Source organism: Calidris pugnax, unplaced genomic scaffold (genome assembly GCF_001431845.1).
Source record: "Calidris pugnax isolate Ruff unplaced genomic scaffold, ASM143184v1 scaffold81, whole genome shotgun sequence".
NCBI classification, from domain to species: domain Eukaryota; kingdom Metazoa; phylum Chordata; class Aves; order Charadriiformes; family Scolopacidae; genus Calidris; species Calidris pugnax.
The window spans coordinates 3,958,695-3,976,146 of NW_015090880.1; positions in this window are offsets into that span (position 1 = coordinate 3,958,695).

Genomic DNA, 17,452 nt, shown 5'->3' on the forward strand with positions numbered 1-17,452 from the left:
AGCCTCTATTTGTATACTGAGCTCCTTCCACCGGCGAAAAATACAGTTTTCTTGTTTGTTGTAGACTAAAGATCTTATTGTTGGATGAGAGTTTACCTGGACCTGTGCTTGGACGGGTGCTGGAGCCTGCAGAAGCTGTGGAGCCCTGTGCCACAGTGTGTAGCTCTGATGAGCTCTGTTGCCCTCATCGCCCGGCTGTAATGGAAGTGTGCTTAAATGTCTGCCTTCTTGACAAGATAAAGGGCAGCGGCTGCTCATGTGTAAAGCTTCTCCCATTCTTGGACGTTTACTTGTTTGTCTGTTTTCTACTCTTGACTAAGCAAGAGTTTGCTTTTGTCCAAGAAGTAGCCAAATTAATGTAAGCCGGAGTTATTTTTCCTCTTCTCCCTCCCTGCGTTTGAGGGTCTGCCTTCTCGCAGAGCGCGGTTCCTCTTGTCTCACATCTCTCCTGTTCTGAAAATTCTGTTGACATTGTAGTGGAAAAGGCAATGAAGCCTTACAGAGAACCAGCAAATGATTTGTAGAATCAAATACAATTACCGAAGCAGTTGCATATATACAGTAGTCTTTCCTTTTGTATGTTTAGCTTAATCTATTTATAGATCTTGCAGTTTATCAATTTCTCGCTATAATTATTGTAACCGTTGGACTTCGAGTCTCATGTTGACTATCTTTGCTATTGTATTGCTAGAGAAAATAAAAATCTGTATGGCTCTGCTAAAGAGCTGTGTTTCTTATGCTTTAAAAGCTGCAGTTTAGTCAGTCTACTCCAGCGTCTTTTTTCCTTGATAAGCTTAAAATGCAAACAGAAGTGTTGTTCCATCTAACCATGCTATTCTTCTGTGACTGTACATGAAGAACAAGTAGGGTTTCCTCCCCTTCTCTCCGTTGGAGAATAACGAAGGATTTGGGGTTTTGCTTTGCACTTTGTTTCATATGAAGTTCTTCCCTGCCACATAACTGTGGTTCACACACTGAAATCCACATACTAGAAAGTTCCAATATTTCATCAGGTGCACTTGTAGACCAGAAAGCCCTTCTGCAGATCTGTCTTCTTACAAAACAGCTGAAATAAGAAACACACCATCCACTTCAAAAGCACAGCTCCCAGGTGCCCCTGGTTAGACAGGGGAGTGGTCCCAGCCTCTCCAAGAACTGGCCCCTTTGTGTCCACCATGGTGAGTCCTGTGCCCTGACCTGGTGTTTTGACACCACTGTTGTGTTTCCTCTGGAAGTGGCAACCGTGGCATTTGGTGCCTCTCCATAAGGTACTGGGATCCAGAAAAGAATCATGGACTTCTCTCAACTTTTTCCATGTTTTCTTCAAGAGCTTTGAAGAGGAGTGTATTGTCTCTTTCATGTTCGTTATCCATTCAAGGCTCAGCTTTGATGCACCTTAATCAAGACTGGTTGTAAGACTTTAAGATTCTGACCTTGTCTGTATCATGTCCCAAGAAGATTCTTGACTAGATCCATTGTGGGTTGATCGGTTTCTTTTCAGATGAAAAATCCTAACAATTTATCCCAAGTCTGTTTTCTGGCTGGAACAACTGCAGTACTTTTACTCGTTTCTACAAGTGTTTCTGATGATTGCGAAGCAGCTTCTTCGTAGTCAGGCTCCCCTTAGAAACAATCTCCTGCTCATGATGCCAAAGCTCGAAAGCTGGGTTTACTGTGCAGATGTTCTGTGTCATGCAAGAGAAACATCAAGGAAAACATGTATGGCACTTGCCTCCTCCACTAAAGCATTCCCAGCTTTTAGGGGGTGGGTGGAGTTTTTTTGAGGGAGGTTGGGTTTTTTTTTTGGCTTTTTGCATTGGTAAGAGGGCAGAATGACAGTACTCGAGAGGCATCTGTCCCAAGTGTAACTTAACTTGAGAACTGATTTGATATCACTTGCTGAATGTACTCCAGAATTACAAAAGTTGCATAAGCTCCTTATCTGAAGTTAAGCAGCTTAAGGAAGTTGCAAAGCTCCACCACCTCGTGCTTCCTGCTGTTAAGCTATTTTAACATACAATCTTCTCTTCCCCAGCATCTGAACATCCTAATGTTAGAGATTTCGATAACTTGCGTAGTTAACTGCTCATGCCTGTGTGTTATCCTGAGAGAACAAAAAGCTCCCAGACATTTCACATAGTTGTGATTAAAAAAAAAAAAAAAAAATATTAAAAAAAAAAATTAGTAAAACATGTGAAACTGATAGAAAGCAGTAATAAGGTTTGTTGAGATTAAACCTGAGGTTTTCTCCAGCCTGCTTTGGTTCTGAGCTGGACTCTCAATCACTTAATGCGGAGTAGGCATGAGTTCTGGTCTGAGTCATTTGATCCCCTTAAACTCCTCATCAGATGTCTGTGCCTTTCTGGGAACTTCAGATACTGTCATGGTAGAAGTTTCCAGCTGCTCCCTGAAGCTTTCTACACTGTACTGTGTAAAGAATTGCGTGTAAACCTCAAACATATACATCACTAATATCACAGACTTACTTTTGTGTCCAAGGATGCTCTCTTTCCAGCAGATAGCAGTCTACAGTGACATTTTTAACTGAACCAGGCTTGGGATTTTTAGTTGATGCATACAGCATTGTCCAGAAGGGTAAAATCACATTTTTCTCTGCAGGTATCTTAGCAAAATAAGCAGAAGAAAATAATCTCTGTTATCCTTGTGGCCCTTTACAATACTGTGACAAAGGGAATCTTCTCCCAGACCTTGTTTCTCTCCAGTAGGGAAGGAAGGATCAGCATTTCCATCATATTTTCAGAAGAAGCACTGCAGACAGTTAATTGTCTGCAATTCTAACTTAAATTTCCTTGAATTCTAAATTTGTAAGGATCCACATTTTTCCTTTCTGAAAGACTCAGCAACTTGTCCAATAAGCCTAATTAAGGTGGTAATGAACATATCATTCTCAGGTTAATTTATCTGTATACTTCCTGGGAAGTAGCATTACAGAGTGATTTGAATTAGCTAAATGTGAAAGGAAGTTGTCTGAGGTACAACATGTATTGCAAGTGTATTTTTTTATTTGCATAAAAAGAATTTTAATATTGCAATGATGGACACACATTCACACTTTATATATGTTGAGTTGGACCAGATGATCTCTAGAGGTCCCTTCCAACTCTGACAATTCTGTGATTCCATGATATGTTAAATTTGATGAATTGCATAACGAACTAATGGAAATATGACGTGTTACGCTGAAATGAGGGGTAGGAAAAAGTGCTAGTGTGTATTGTGTGTTTTTCCTTATCTTTTTGTCCCTAATTAGGTCATGTTTTGCTTTGGCAGCAGAAATTACCACGAATATCTTCCCAGTCATCTTAGAACTGTCTTTTGCCATCACTCACTATTGAAGTCTCAGGGTTACTGTGCAAAGTCACACCTGATATTTGGGTGAATATTCGGAGGAAATAGTCAACCACAGTTACCTGGAGGAGGCTGTGAAAAACCCAACGTGGTCCGTGTCTTGGCAGAGCTGGTTCCTCCCCCTGCCTCCAGCAGCTACAAACCACGTCCTGCAGCGCTGGCTCCAGCCCGTTTATTTTATAAATGCAGGCAACTGTAATTCTGGGCGTGCTTGTTATTTGTGTTATTTATCCAGTTCCCTTGTGAAACCCCCTAAGTCCTCAGTGATGTATTATTCTGATACATTCCAGAAGTTTTCTCTGCATTGTGTGGAGAACTTCTGAAAAATAGAATCCTTCTTTGTTTCACTGGGATATATTTTACATACCTTAGACTTTTCTAACTAAAAGAGGCTGGTATTTCTAGAAACAAAACCCCAGCAAGGCTTTATCATCAGTTGACAAAGTTCTATTGTGGTATTCTTCCTTTCCACTAAATTAAATATATGTAGATCCAATTAATATTACAGGCATGTGAAAGAAGTCTTGAAAGCCCCCTTTAACATTAGGCTTTGAAAAATCCTGCTTCCTGGAGTCTTTGTGTGTGGTCAGATGAATTTAATGGTCTTGTTGGTTAAAAAAAAAAAGGGTTTCAAAAGCCTTTGTAGAATTAAAATTGCTTTTTATGACTTGCACATATGCATTGTAGGCAGAGCTTCAAGTACTCCTGTACAAGGTTCTTTTTAGATGAGTCTGTGCTTTGTGTTTTTGTTCTAATACCACTTAAAGATCATCGTATATGTGGCTTTAATGCTGTGTTTCAGCCTAAGTTCCCATTTTCACCTCCCCTCTCCCGTACAATAAAGGATGCAGAAGTGTCACAAATATTTTAGTAATTGCAGAGTCTTTCATGCCAAGTGTCATAAATCTGACTATTCAAATTCCACATTCAGCTCAGAACAACCTCTCTCTCTGAAGACGAGTAAGAACCCATCTGATATATGTGTTGAGGGACACACGTGCCCATTCTTCATAGAGGATCTTCCCTCTTGATGAGGGTAACTCCAGAAAAACGTAATGAAGAAAGTCTCGATTTCTGTGGGAACATTTGGATAGTGCTAAGGGATGCTCCCCAAGCTCTTAAAGGATTAGGAAAAAATATTAGGTAGGACTGTCCAGGAGCCTTTGACTGTGCCACAGGAAAATACAAACCCAGTGAAAGATGGAAGTTGTGTAGTGTGTCTCTGCTGTAGCTGCTCAAAAAGGGTTTCTGTTGTCTTCTGGCCTCTTCCTTCCTTTCCTGGCTCAAAATACAGGTATGTTGTTAAACTGTATAAACAGTTTCCACTTGGTGCTTTAAAGGAGAGGTGGCTGTGAATCTTGCTAAAGGCAGTAAAGCAGCTTGGCTGCTTGTAAGCTACTGGAGAAGGGCTGAGCTTTCTGGTTCAGTGGGTTTATTGGTTCTTAAAGAATTATGAATTTATTTAGTTTGAGGTCATTTCTGGAGAAGTGTTTCCTCTTGGTCTGCAGCACATGATTAATTGTGGGAGCAACACCAAGTGCACTAAGACGTGAAGTGAGCCTTGGGGATCCAAAAGAAAAACAGCATCTTCTGGGGTCTGGGACTTGTTGCTCTTTCCTGTTAGACACAGCAGAAAAGAACTATTCTTCTCTGAAGAAGAGGTAAAGTGGTATGTGGGAAGTAAAGGTTTTTGGTTAGTAGAGCTCCTGAATCTGTATTTCAAACTTGCTTTGGTGCCATGAATGATTTCAGAACAAAATTACAATTAGGATGAAATAAAAATCCTGAACCTCAAAAATTAAATGTGGGATTGTTTCTGCATCCCCCCTACTGCCACAAGCTCCATGTGCTGTCTCTCAATATGACTCTATGCAGGTTTGTTTTCCTGCCAGGGCATTTTGTATCAAGGTACTCTTATTACTTTACAAAGTATTTACAATTAACCTCCTTCCCCATCTTCTTTTCCTTCCATGGTTTTTGAACCTTTGTCAGGCAGAGATTTCCTAATTGGAATTTAGTTCCTAAGTCAAGAAATTGACTTTTCAGTACTTTAGATATTCTTGGGTTCACGCCACTGAATGTTATCTCATTGTAGCTCTGTTCCTTCCAGTTCTGTTCTGTTTATGTTTTTGGTTTTTTTTTTTAACCAAAGCTATCAAATTTATTCAGCAAAGCCAATGTAGTCTTTATCACATCTAACCTTCTACTGATACTTAAAGAGATCTTGCTAAGTAATTTAAACACTGCTTTTTGTCAAGCCCTTTTTTTTTTCTTTAGCCTGAAAATGAGGCCTCATTATGTGGGAAGGATAAATAAGCCTAGTACTTTCTTTACTGTTTTTCGTGGCCACAGATCACCTGTGGTTGCATGCATTAATTTTGGGATACTAAAAGAGGAATATTAGGGTGTATCAATGGAAGTATCAGTTAAAATTTAACCTCTACTAATCTGTTTTTTTTCAAATTATGGTTTTATGCTAAGACTTAGTTTCCTGTCTGGAGACATGAGTAACAAGGATACTTAAATATTTATAATCTCTAAACTATGCCAAACTGAGATTACCTGCTGTCGTTTCATTGTTCATCATGTTTTCTCCTTCTCCCCCTTCACTTTCCATCGTAGGGATCTGGGTACTGTCTTCTTACAATGGCGAGTTAATGAAGCAAATGTGTATCTAAACTAATGCTGGAATTAATTTTGCAGTAATGAAGTGGAGCAGGGGTGTGGGGGGTGAAACAGAAAATGAGTGGGAGTGTTACGGTAAAACAAAAATAATAATTAAAAAAAAGTATCTTAATAGTAACTATAAAATGGTTCGATTCTGTTAAACAGTGCACTGTCATGTGCAAGTTAATCAGCCAAACTAATCAACTGAACATCTGTAATGGCTTTATCATATTCTCTAACAGGTATTATTCTGCTTGTTAGTTCAGTTTAAGTGTTTTTTCTGTTACAATCTCACTTTGGGATTAATGTCTCTGCTTTTAAAAGTCTGTCTGTCTCAGTTTAAAATTTGGCTGAAATGCAGTATTTGAGTTTTCGGGCAATATCTCGTACTTTCTTTAAAAAAAAAAAAAAGAAAAACTTTGCATAAAAATATTTGAGCATTTTATTTCTATTCACAAGAGAGGAAAGTCTCTCAGGCTGAATAACTTTTAAAGTGAAACTTCATAGACATCAATGCAGATTAGGCTGCCTTGGTCTCAAGTAAGAAATAGAAAGGGGAAAAAAAAGTACTGAAATGGGTTCAGCTATAACCATTCAGCTGTGACTTTGAGCTTTTCTTTTCCTTTCACATCAGTGCTCTGTGCTGCGGGGGATTATTTTCTTGCGTGTGACTTCGAGTGAGATAATCAGAGACAGGACAGATTAAGGCTACCTGTGGCCGTATCTCCCGAAGCTCAGTTCCTTGCTAAAATTGGTGAATTCATCTATCTAGCCCTGCCATTCCCAGGCTATAGATATTGCAAAAGAATGAGAAAAGGCTGGTAAGACTATAGATAAAATGTAAATTTCACGCTTGTTTCTGTGTTTTGTTTTGTTTTGTTTTCCTCTCCTTGTTTATCTATATACTCGAAGCCTTTATGCCATTTTGCCCTCTTGGTGCCTTACTTGTTGGGAATTAATTTTTCTTTACCAATTAAACAGAGGCAATACATCACCAGCTGGGGCTGGAGCATATGGGGAAATGGAGCTGATCCTTCAGCTCGCAGGGTGAGGTCTCTACCTGGGACTCCCAACGGCACGTTCTCCCAGTGCTGTTTTTGTCTGTTATCTTCAACCATGTATGTTGATGTGAGCCTTGATGTAGAGCATCTTTCGTGGCCCAGTCTTATGCTGAGCTTCTCCATCACTGGGGACAGTTTGAAGGATGCACTGAGCTTCGGAGCAGAAGACTCCCCAGAGGAGCCTCTTGCTCTTGGCTTCCCTGTCCAAACTCCTCTATTTCTTGAATCTTATTGAAAAAACAACTCAATGCTATCTACCTCGTGCATATTGGTTTAATGCCTGTTGTACTCAGAGATGTGTTGCTGACCTTAAAACCAAGGGTTCACTGCTGTTTTGGTGATATATGTGACACCTCACCCTTGCCTACGATGGTAAAAACTGTAGATGTCTGATAGCTAAAGGCGAAACAACAAAGGATCCTCTGTGTTCACCTAAAGGCTTCTTCCTCTGCTTTATCTGGCCGTGAGGCAGAAAACAAGCCTGTGGGGGGGTCTGTCTCAGGTCAGATTGCCTATAGGTCATCTCTTCCCCTTGGTTTGCTTCTGCCTGGGGGGAGGAAGAAAGAAACCTGTGTGTGAGGCTTATGGAGAGAAGAGAAATTTTTCATCACTGCTCATGTGGAGCAATGTGTCTCACCAAGTTTGCGTCAATTTTATGTCAGTTTTGGTCTAGGGAGTCTCTCTTGCTGATACCAGTCAAGAAGAAACAAATGTATAGTGTAAAAGTAAAATATTACATTCACACCTATGTGTAAGTGTAGGAATGTGCCTGAGGACCCATGTAGGGTGCTATCATCTGCCTTAGATTCATGTAATACAATTGTTTGGATTTTTGATGTGTTATTTTTTGTAATGACTCCCTGTCAAGTTATGTAAAAAGCTGAATTAGTGGTTAAAAAGCAAACAGACTCACTCAGAAAACCTGGCCTTCAGACCTCCAAAACATACTGCGGGAGAGGCTGCCCTTCCTCGCTAGGAAAGCCTGCATTAAAATGTATTATTAAAGCCTTTAAAATATGAAGTCTTGGAGGCCTTTTCCATTTAAAAGCAAAATTGAGCCCAAGTGGTTGCAGGAAGCCACAAGCTGCAGTGGCCTTTGGATGGGAGAGGTTCAGGTGAAGCCCAGGCACTGGGAGGCTCTTCTCCTTGGGAAGCTTTTTTCCTTATGCCTTGGAAAAAACTGTATTGCTCTTTCTGGAAAATGCTTGATTAGTGCAATACACAGGGAGTGTCTTAAGTTTTGGTTGGGTGTTTTGGGTGACTAAAGAAGATGTGGTTGTGCATTGAGGGTTTCTTGCCTGTATTTATTTGAATTAGGAATCTAACAAAAATGCCATTAAAATTTAACATTGCTTCCTGTAGGTACTTGAGCATTAATGCGAGACTTCTGGAGGGAGGGAGGAAGGAGAGAATGAGAATGAAGGGATTTTTCTACAATTGTCTGTTTAATAATCATTACTAAATTGTTACATATAACTGTTTTTTATATGTGTGTATATATACCTAGCTGTAAATGTTTGTGTGTATGTATATATGTGTGAATGTACACAGCTAGCAACTTATTTTACTGTTTAACCTATAAAATCTATAATTGTGTTTTTCAAACCCAAAGTGTACTGACTGTTTAATTTGTCAGCTATAAGATTATTAGACGTAAAAATGCTTTATTTTATTTTCCAACCTAAGTGATTCCATGATTTTTCTCATATGCTGCAGTTTAAATTCTCGGTGTAATGGGATTGAAATGATGAGTTTCTGCACAGTCTCCTGTAATGAGAGAGACTAGAAAGACTAGAATGTACATTTTAATGAATATTTTGGGGACTAAGAGCAGCAATATTTGTTATAAGAAGCTTTGTAAATCAGAGTAACTTCTTTATCAGGAAGATGTTGAAAATCTGTTCCAGGTAGTTAAACACAGGGGGCTGTTGGTGCAAACTTTTGGTCTGGTGTTGAGTGCATTTCTGTGTTGAGTTTTGTTTGTTTTTGGGTTGCTACACCCTAACAGAGTAACGTATTGTCAGCTCTTTTTAAGTGGAGTGATTACATTGTTGTTTTGTCTGGTGGCATTTAATGGTCTGTCTGTGGTGAGGATTTTTGTTGTGTTCAATATTTTTTTTAATCTTTCTGTGTTGGGGGAGGACTTTAAGAAATGCTTGGGGTTTGTGTTGGATCTTTAGTTTTGTTTTTGCTTGAAGACAGCCTGTTGTCACTCTGTGGCATTTCTTTGTTCCCTGGAACTACCTGAATTCCAGTTTCTGGGATTTGAAGCCTATTCAGAGGTAGAATGAATGAGTGTGGCTTGTCCTATACCCTCATTTTGTGTAGATACCGCACTTCTATCTGGGGGAAACGTGAGGGATAATGACATGTGCTGCTTATAAAATGATATTTGAACTAGACGGTATTACTGTTGGCAGTAGGATTATTGGAAATTCAGCAGTCTTTAAAATTTTGATGAAGAGGGAGCTACTGACAAATAGCTGTAGGAAACCCCCGGAGCCAGGTCAGCAAACCCTGATCAGCATTGGAGGGTGTCCCCAGGCAAGTGAGGTGATGCCCTGCAGGGGGGTGGAAATTAATGCTGGCTGGGACAAAGCAGGATGGATGGATCAGCTTTGTTTTGGCCAGGGAATATCAACGTGAGATTATGTATGTAATGGAAAGGGATGAGTTATATTTGGACAACTGTGCAGGATAAAAGAAGCTTTGGAAGTGACGATTTGCAGGAGATGTAACTAAAAGTGTTTTGAAAGAAACCAGAGGCCGCTCTCCATATGTTAATACAAAAGCTTATTATCTGGGAATGAGGAATGGCTAATAAAAATAACCCAAACTACCAAAACTCGGTCTTATTTTCAGAGATTAAATATTGGCTCATCAGGAACATCTCTTGCCCCCCCAAGGCTCCCCGTGCTAATGGTCAGCAAGTACCCTGGTAGCCCTGGAGAGCTGGTAATGCAAATGCAGACATCCTCAGCATCTGAGCTATGGAAATATAAATCGGATGGTCAGGTCTTCCCCTTTCTCACCTCACTGCAGTGACACAAGATGTAGTTCATCCGACTCCAGATTTGCTTTTTCCAGTAGCTTTGATTTATTTTTCATAATCCTAGAGCCTTAGATTATTTGGAAGTGATTTCTGACATCTTGTCATCAAGGGTTCAAAGAATTTCTGACCCCTGGAAGTACCTGTCTTGGAACGCCTAGTTGAAGGTGATGACCCATACGTGTTATCAAAAGGGTGTCTGAAACTGGTGAGTTACAGGGGAGAAGCCTCAGGCATACAAATTATAGGAGTAGGGGCCTGAAAATAACAGAGAAAATACTTTATTTGTGACGGGTCACTCTTCTGGAAAAAAAAATAAGGCTTTTTGAAGTTAGTTATTGGTTTGAAATATTGTTATTCCAAGAAAGGAAGAATTAATGTACAGAGCACGGGCTGTGTCATCACGGGTGCGTTGCAATTTAACTTTACAGTACGTTAATCATAGGGTTTGAAATGCAAGAGGCTGTTGCACTGACGTTCTGTAGCGTGATTTGGGAGAGTGTTTAATAATCTACTGAAGTACAGATATGATCTGTATAACAGTAATAAATGGAGTTATTTAAAGTAGTGGCAGAAGTTAGCTTTTGGCGATCACTGGTGAATATAAATATATATATGTGTGTAAGCTGTAATACTTATAGGGAATTTCAAACTTTGCATTGCAAGATTCTTTATTACTATAAGTAAAAAAGTTTTACCAAGAAGTTGCAGCCTGAAAGCTTTGGTACGCTGTAAAAATTGCCCTTTCCTCCCATGTGATTTGGAAGTATGAGTTAGGCACTAAAGATAAGATTTTACTTGGAAGCTCGATGGTAACTGGGGCACACACAGTCTGTTTGCAGATGAACACTGCAGCAGACCTACAAGTCTGCATCCCTATCGGGACCACCCTCTTTCCACTTGAAATCAAATGTCTTGGCTGATGCCTCTGTGGTTAATATTGTCATAGCAGATGTTTTGTCTAATAGGTGTCTTAATTCTGTTTATTTTGTGAGTAGAGGTCTTGTTTGTTTTTAATACTAGCAGCTTCTGTAACTAAAACTTTTCAAAATATTATGGAAGGAAAACAAACTATGTATGTTTGTTTGTTTGTTTCTCGTAAACTGGGTAATCACAAGCCATGACTGGCTGGAAAGAAAAAGCAAACAGGATGGAGGTAAGTTTTTAAGGTTTTAAGGGTGACCTTTTGCCCAAATCTGCGTTGTCTCATGAACTTTGGTATTTACCAATGTGTGGATGTTTCCTAAGTAACATAGAAAAGAGTAAATCATTCTCCTTGAATTTAGTATCTGTATTTTGAATTTGAAAACTTAGCGTACTTTGTCAGTGAAACACTTGACTATATTAACACCAAAAATAGGCATAAGTTAGTTTTTATTGACAGAAATTAAACATAGCATCAAACTTGATTCACCATGTGCAGAGTAAGGCTTCTCTGTACGTTGGGGCTGGAGTTAGTTAAGAATACTTAATAACTTTAAATGGTCTCACATAGTGGATTAAATTAAAGAGTTAAAAGAGATTCTGGTAAACATTCCCTTGTAAACTTAGGGCAAAATGCAAAGCTGGCTCTTTTGTTAAGTGTTCCCATGGGTGCCCCAAAACTGATGGAGATGGGCTGTCTCCACGGGTGGTGCAAAGCAAAGGCCTCTGGCTACATTTAAAGAGGCTCTTAGTTTGTTGATACGGAGTTGTAGAAGGTGGTCTTAAAATAAAGTAGGATTCCTGAGGACTTTAAGATAAATGCCATTCCTTAATTATCTTCTTTTTGCAACTTGGCTGCTTTTCTTGACATGGAGTAACTCCCTGTGGCAAAAGTCTTTGCTGAGTCTTAGCTTTCCTTAGTGGTTATAGCTCTTAAATGGAAGAACTGCGGATACAGAGGTCAGTAAACCTGTTGGTGTATTCAAAGAGGATCTTAATGTTGTGACGAATAAAAGGTATAAAGTAGAGATGGTCTGTGACACTGTAGAAAGGTTAGTGGACAGGGAGAGCGGGCATTTGGTTACTACACATGTTCTTTGTTCCGATGGGAGAAGGAGGAGAAAATGCTCTGGAAACCAGAACCACCTGTGTGGTCCATGCATGTGGTCCACATCAACTGCAAAGAATGGATGGGCAGGTGAAACAGGGGACTGTGGCTGAAATAATTCAATAAATGCAGTGAGACAAGAGAAGTTGTAATAAAACTCTTATTGCTGGTTCTTCTATTTTAAACTTTTGTAAATTAATTTCGGTTAAGATGATGCTTTTAACTAAGTCTCTGCTAATGACACACTGGAGATTACTTTAATCCTACTTAGTGCTTGGTAATGGTGGAGTTTCTCTAAAACTTTTTTCCTCCTTTCCTGCTCGCAGTCCAGCTTCATCAGGATGATTTGTCTATTGTTGGTGTCCCTGTAGGGAGGAAGGCTGAGGAAGAGCCACAGGCAGCCTCACAACTGCTACCTGCATAGGCTGCTTCCTAATGAGTGGTGCTACCATCCAGCTGTGGAACAAAGATCTAATGAGACCCCAAAGGAGTCAGAGCAGCCACGATTTTCCTTGGAGCACCCGGCGAGGTCTAGGTCAAGTGCAAAGGATGGATGGGCAGGTGAAACAGGGGACTGTGGCTGAAATAATTCAATAAATGCAGTGAGACAAGAGAAGTTGTAATAAAACTCTTGTCGCTGGTTCTTCTATTTTAAACTTTTGTAAATTAATTTCGGTTAAGATGATGCTTTTAACTAAGTCTCTGCTAATGACACACTGGAGATTACTTTAATCCTACTTAGTGCTTGGTAATGGTGGAGTTTCTCTAAAACTTTTTTCCTCCTTTCCTGCTCGCAGTCCAGCTTCATCAGGATGATTTGTCTATTGTTGGTGTCCCTGTAGGGAGGAAGGCTGAGGAAGAGCCACAGGCAGCCTCACAACTGCTACCTGCATAGGCTGCTTCCTAATGAGTGGTGCTACCATCCAGCTGTGGAACAAAGATCTAATGAGACCCCAAAGGAGTCAGAGCAACCACGATTTTCCTTGGAGCACCATTTTAAACTTTTCATTGGAACAAGCTACCAGTATTGCTTAGCTGGTTTTTAACTCTATTCATTTTCATGCTTCTTTAGCTTTTGAACTGGTCAATTCCTATTTATTTGCAGCCTTTCAGCTATGTTAGATGTATTTGCATTTCTTTCAGAATAATGGTGCTGGCATTATTGCTGGCTGTAATATCCAGTAGTTCCTCTGTGTTTTGTTTTTTCAAAGCCTTTCCAATCTCTAACATTAAATTAGTCGGATATCTTAATCTGTAGATTTTTCTGTTGGATGATGGTAGAGTTGAATTAACTATTTACAGAAATCTTTTCGAAGCTCTCATCTTGAGCTGGTACCATGTCTGTATCAATGGAACAAATAATAGATATAAATTCTATTTTAAAATAATAATAAAAAAAAATGGTCAACTGGCATTGGGTAGACCTGCCTTTGACTTGATATTGGTACTTTAGACTTGGATTCATCTAGGATTCATCTCAACAGAGACAGATCCCAGAGAACTGGGGTATCTTGGTATCTAAGCAAAGTCTAGAGATTAGCTAGTATGGCAGGAAGACCAGCTTATAAATTATGTGCAAATGCAATACTTTGATAGATTTTTGTTACATTTAGTATTTCCAAAGCATTTTTGAAAGTTGGGGTGGGGTTTTTTTTTGTGTTGTAGTGTTTGTTGTTTTTTTGTTTTTGTTTTTTTTTCCTAAGCATGTATGGTAACTACACACTTATTTTTCCAAAGTTAGAAAATTTTCATCATGGTACTGGTTCCTGTCAGTCTTAGCATATGAACTATGAGAGGCAGGGGAGTTGAATTAACTATTTACTTCAAGTGGCAGAAATCTCTTCAAAGCTCTCATCTTGAGCTGGTACCACGTCTGTGTCAATGGAACAAATAATAGATATAAATTCGATTTTAAAATAATAATAATAATTAAAAAAAATGGTCAGAAATGGGCTTCTTGAAGTTGTTGAGGCATCCTAAGCATGTATGGTAACTACACACTTATTTTTCCAAAGTTAGAAAATTTTCATCATGGTACTGGTTCCTGTCAGTCTTAGCATATGAACTATGAGAGGCAGGGTCTTGGTTCAGTGATGTGGAAGGTAACAGTCCACCATGTAGGTATTCCTCATTGAAATAAAGTATACTAGGTAATTTTTCACAGTGATTAATTTCGTTTTGAGGGAAATAAGAAATGGATATTTTCAATCACTTCCCCCCCTCCCCCCCCAAATTAGAAATGGGCTTCTTGAAGTTGTTGAGGCATATTTCACACTAATCAGTGCATCTCGTTTCTATGATGCCCTGTGGAGACAACTTTATCATTAACTAACTAGAGTGTTAATCTCATAATTCATTGAGATTGTAATAATTCTTTCCCTTGGAAAAGATATGGTGACCTCTAGTGTCAGTATATCAGTTAATTTTCTGTTTTGTGGTTTGTGATCAATACAGAAAAATAAGTTCTCGGCCTCCTGAGTTCCAGGAATTCCTGATTAATTTAGGCTTGGTGACGCTACAAATTCCTCCGGCTCAAACTCAAGGTTTAACTTGAACTTGTCAGCCAGATCTGACAAGTTCCATTTCTATATATAGAAATAAAAATTCCACCTTTGGGGAACAACTGCTCTTTCTTTTACAATTGATTCTGGGTAGTAAAAATTAAGGTCACTGAATAAAATTGCTGACTCTTGGACCTTTCCCAAAATTTCTGTTTCTTTCAGACTTTCTTAGCCATCACTTGCTACATTATATGATCTGAAAGTTCATAGGTTTTGGAAAGCTAATTTTGAAGGAAGAAAAATCAAGTTGATTTTTTTTTTTCGTGTGTGTGTGCTTTCATCCTACGTTATTTGTTTGGCTGGTGTTTTTTTTTTTTTTTTTCCAGACTTCTCAGAGGAACTCATGAGAGTTTACTTATCTCTGAAAGTCAAAGAAATGTATAATAAAGAAATCAAATATCTTCTTTTTTCCTAGTGTGTTTGCACCACTTCTCGGGTTTGCTTTCCTACTCTTTTGAAATATCTTTGACTTCTCCTGAAACCAGAGTGCTGCCTAATACTAAGAAGGTTTCTAATTTTGAAAATATGAATATATCTCCTTCTACATATTCTGCAGTATTGCTCGCTTTGTTTCATTACCAGCTTTTCCAGTCACAGCAGGTACTGCTTGTCTTTATTCGTTCTGGCCTTTACATATAAAGTGCAGAATTTCTGTGAAGGTAATTTAAGTCCATTTATTTCCAAAAGCACCAAAATGATGTTGTGGATCTGCCCCTTTGCTTCTGCAAAAGGAGGGGGAGGTAAAATTTATTCTTTGCTGTTTGTATTACATTACTCTCCACTTGTAAGATGTGACATTTTTTGAAACATTACAATCAAATGGCAAGGAGCTGGGAACTTTTTTTTTTATACTCTTCCTCTCTTCTTTCTGAATGTGGAATATCTGAAAAGTGACCAGGGTTATCTAGATTTTAAGGTGACAAAGGTGCTCAAAGTTGTCACCTGATTTTGAATCCCTGCATTGGCAGTGAGTTTCCATGTGCTAAATAATAGGAATGCATGTGTTATATTAAGTAACTCACTGCAACCTGTCTAATATAATGGATTTTTGTTTGTTACCTGTGATGGGGATCTAATTTTCAGATTAATACAATTTTTTAATATTTCAGTAAAGCTGAGCTGCAGTGGTACTCAGTACTTGATTTCTGGAGCATTTTCAAAGCAACAACTTTACTCCAGTGACAAATATTCACTGAGGGTTTGTAAACAGCCTAAAACCATCCTCTCATTTGGCAGAGGTGACCCCAGTGCCGATGGGGAGGGCAGGGAGCCCATGGTGGGATGGTGTCAGCAGGGAAAAAACTCCTTTTAGATTATTTTCTTTAATGGGAAGGCTGTTGCTCAACAATGAGCTGAGGAAAAATGTCAAGAATTTTGTACATTGGTGTCTGCTTGGTGTTAAATCAGTGTGTGTCTGACTTTGTATCTTCCTTTGTAAAAGACTGACCTGTTATTGAGAGTAAGGAAATGTTTATCTGGCTTCAGGCTATAAACTTGAACACTATTAAGTGTCATGTTTTAAAAATGAAATTTGGACTATTCAGGAATAAATCCTGCATTAGTTAAATCTGACAGAACAGAGAGAAAATAAAGCGTTCAAAGTAATTTAAATCTTACAAGGTTAGCTGGCTGATAACCACTGTTCTCCTTTAGATATTCAAATTTATTAAAATATAATGCAGGCAGGGGTTGGGATGTATCTTTATCATTTTATACCACATATATAAAACTTTTCAATTTTTTTTTTTTTTTAGTTTGCACCAAAGCACTTTTTTTCCGGCCTGAAAAGGATCTATCGTGTTCTGCTTTGCCCAGAGCACTTAAAGAACAAAATCAAATTAATTTAGCTTTTCCATCAGTTTCCACCCCCCTCTTGCTTGTAAGACAAGAAAGCTGACATATAAGAGTGACCTACTTTAGTATTCCTGCTCTGCCTCCTCCCCTTCCAGCCATCCTCACTTCTCAGGGCAAATGTTAGACTCTAACATCACTGGGTTCCCTGGGCTGGGATGGTGATGCTTAGGCAGGATTTAGCATTGCAGCCCAAAACTGGGGGTGTCCTGAGGTGCCCCTGTGCCAGGCTGAGGGGTGACACTGGCCCAGCCGTGGCTTCTGATGGCTGTGGGCACAGCAGGTCCTCAAGCAGCCTGTCCTGAATAAGGGGTTTGGTTCTCCTTCCTCTGGTCTGTGGCTGCCCATGGATAACCTGCCTTAGGGGAAGGCTTTGCAGATGGCCTTTGGAAACACAGGGCAGGGAATGACCAATACCTATTACTTGATAATAAATGTGAGGTTCTGGTTTTGCTTATTTTCTGTTGTAAAAACATGAAAAGAAATGAGAAAGCAATGCCTCTGGGGGTACAGAGGAGAGGATGCTGCTGTCGGCTGATACCCTGCCTGAGCCAGGATTGTGGGATACAAAAAGATATGAGTCTTGTGGCAAAGGGTCATGCCATGGGGGTTTTTTTTTTGAGATTTAATTCTCCAAGCAAATCACAGGGTGGGAATTTATCAGAGGGGGGCATCTGTATGATCTCTTTTTCTGGGGTGCTTAGCTTGAAATTCAGGCACCTGAGCTACAGAAGTATTAGAAATCTTCAACTGTAACATGAAATAGAGTCCACGTGGAAAAAAACAAGTTCAGACATCTCAGATTTGGCTCCTCGGAATTAATGGTTGCTTTTTTGACCTTAATATTTCTGGGTATTGATCT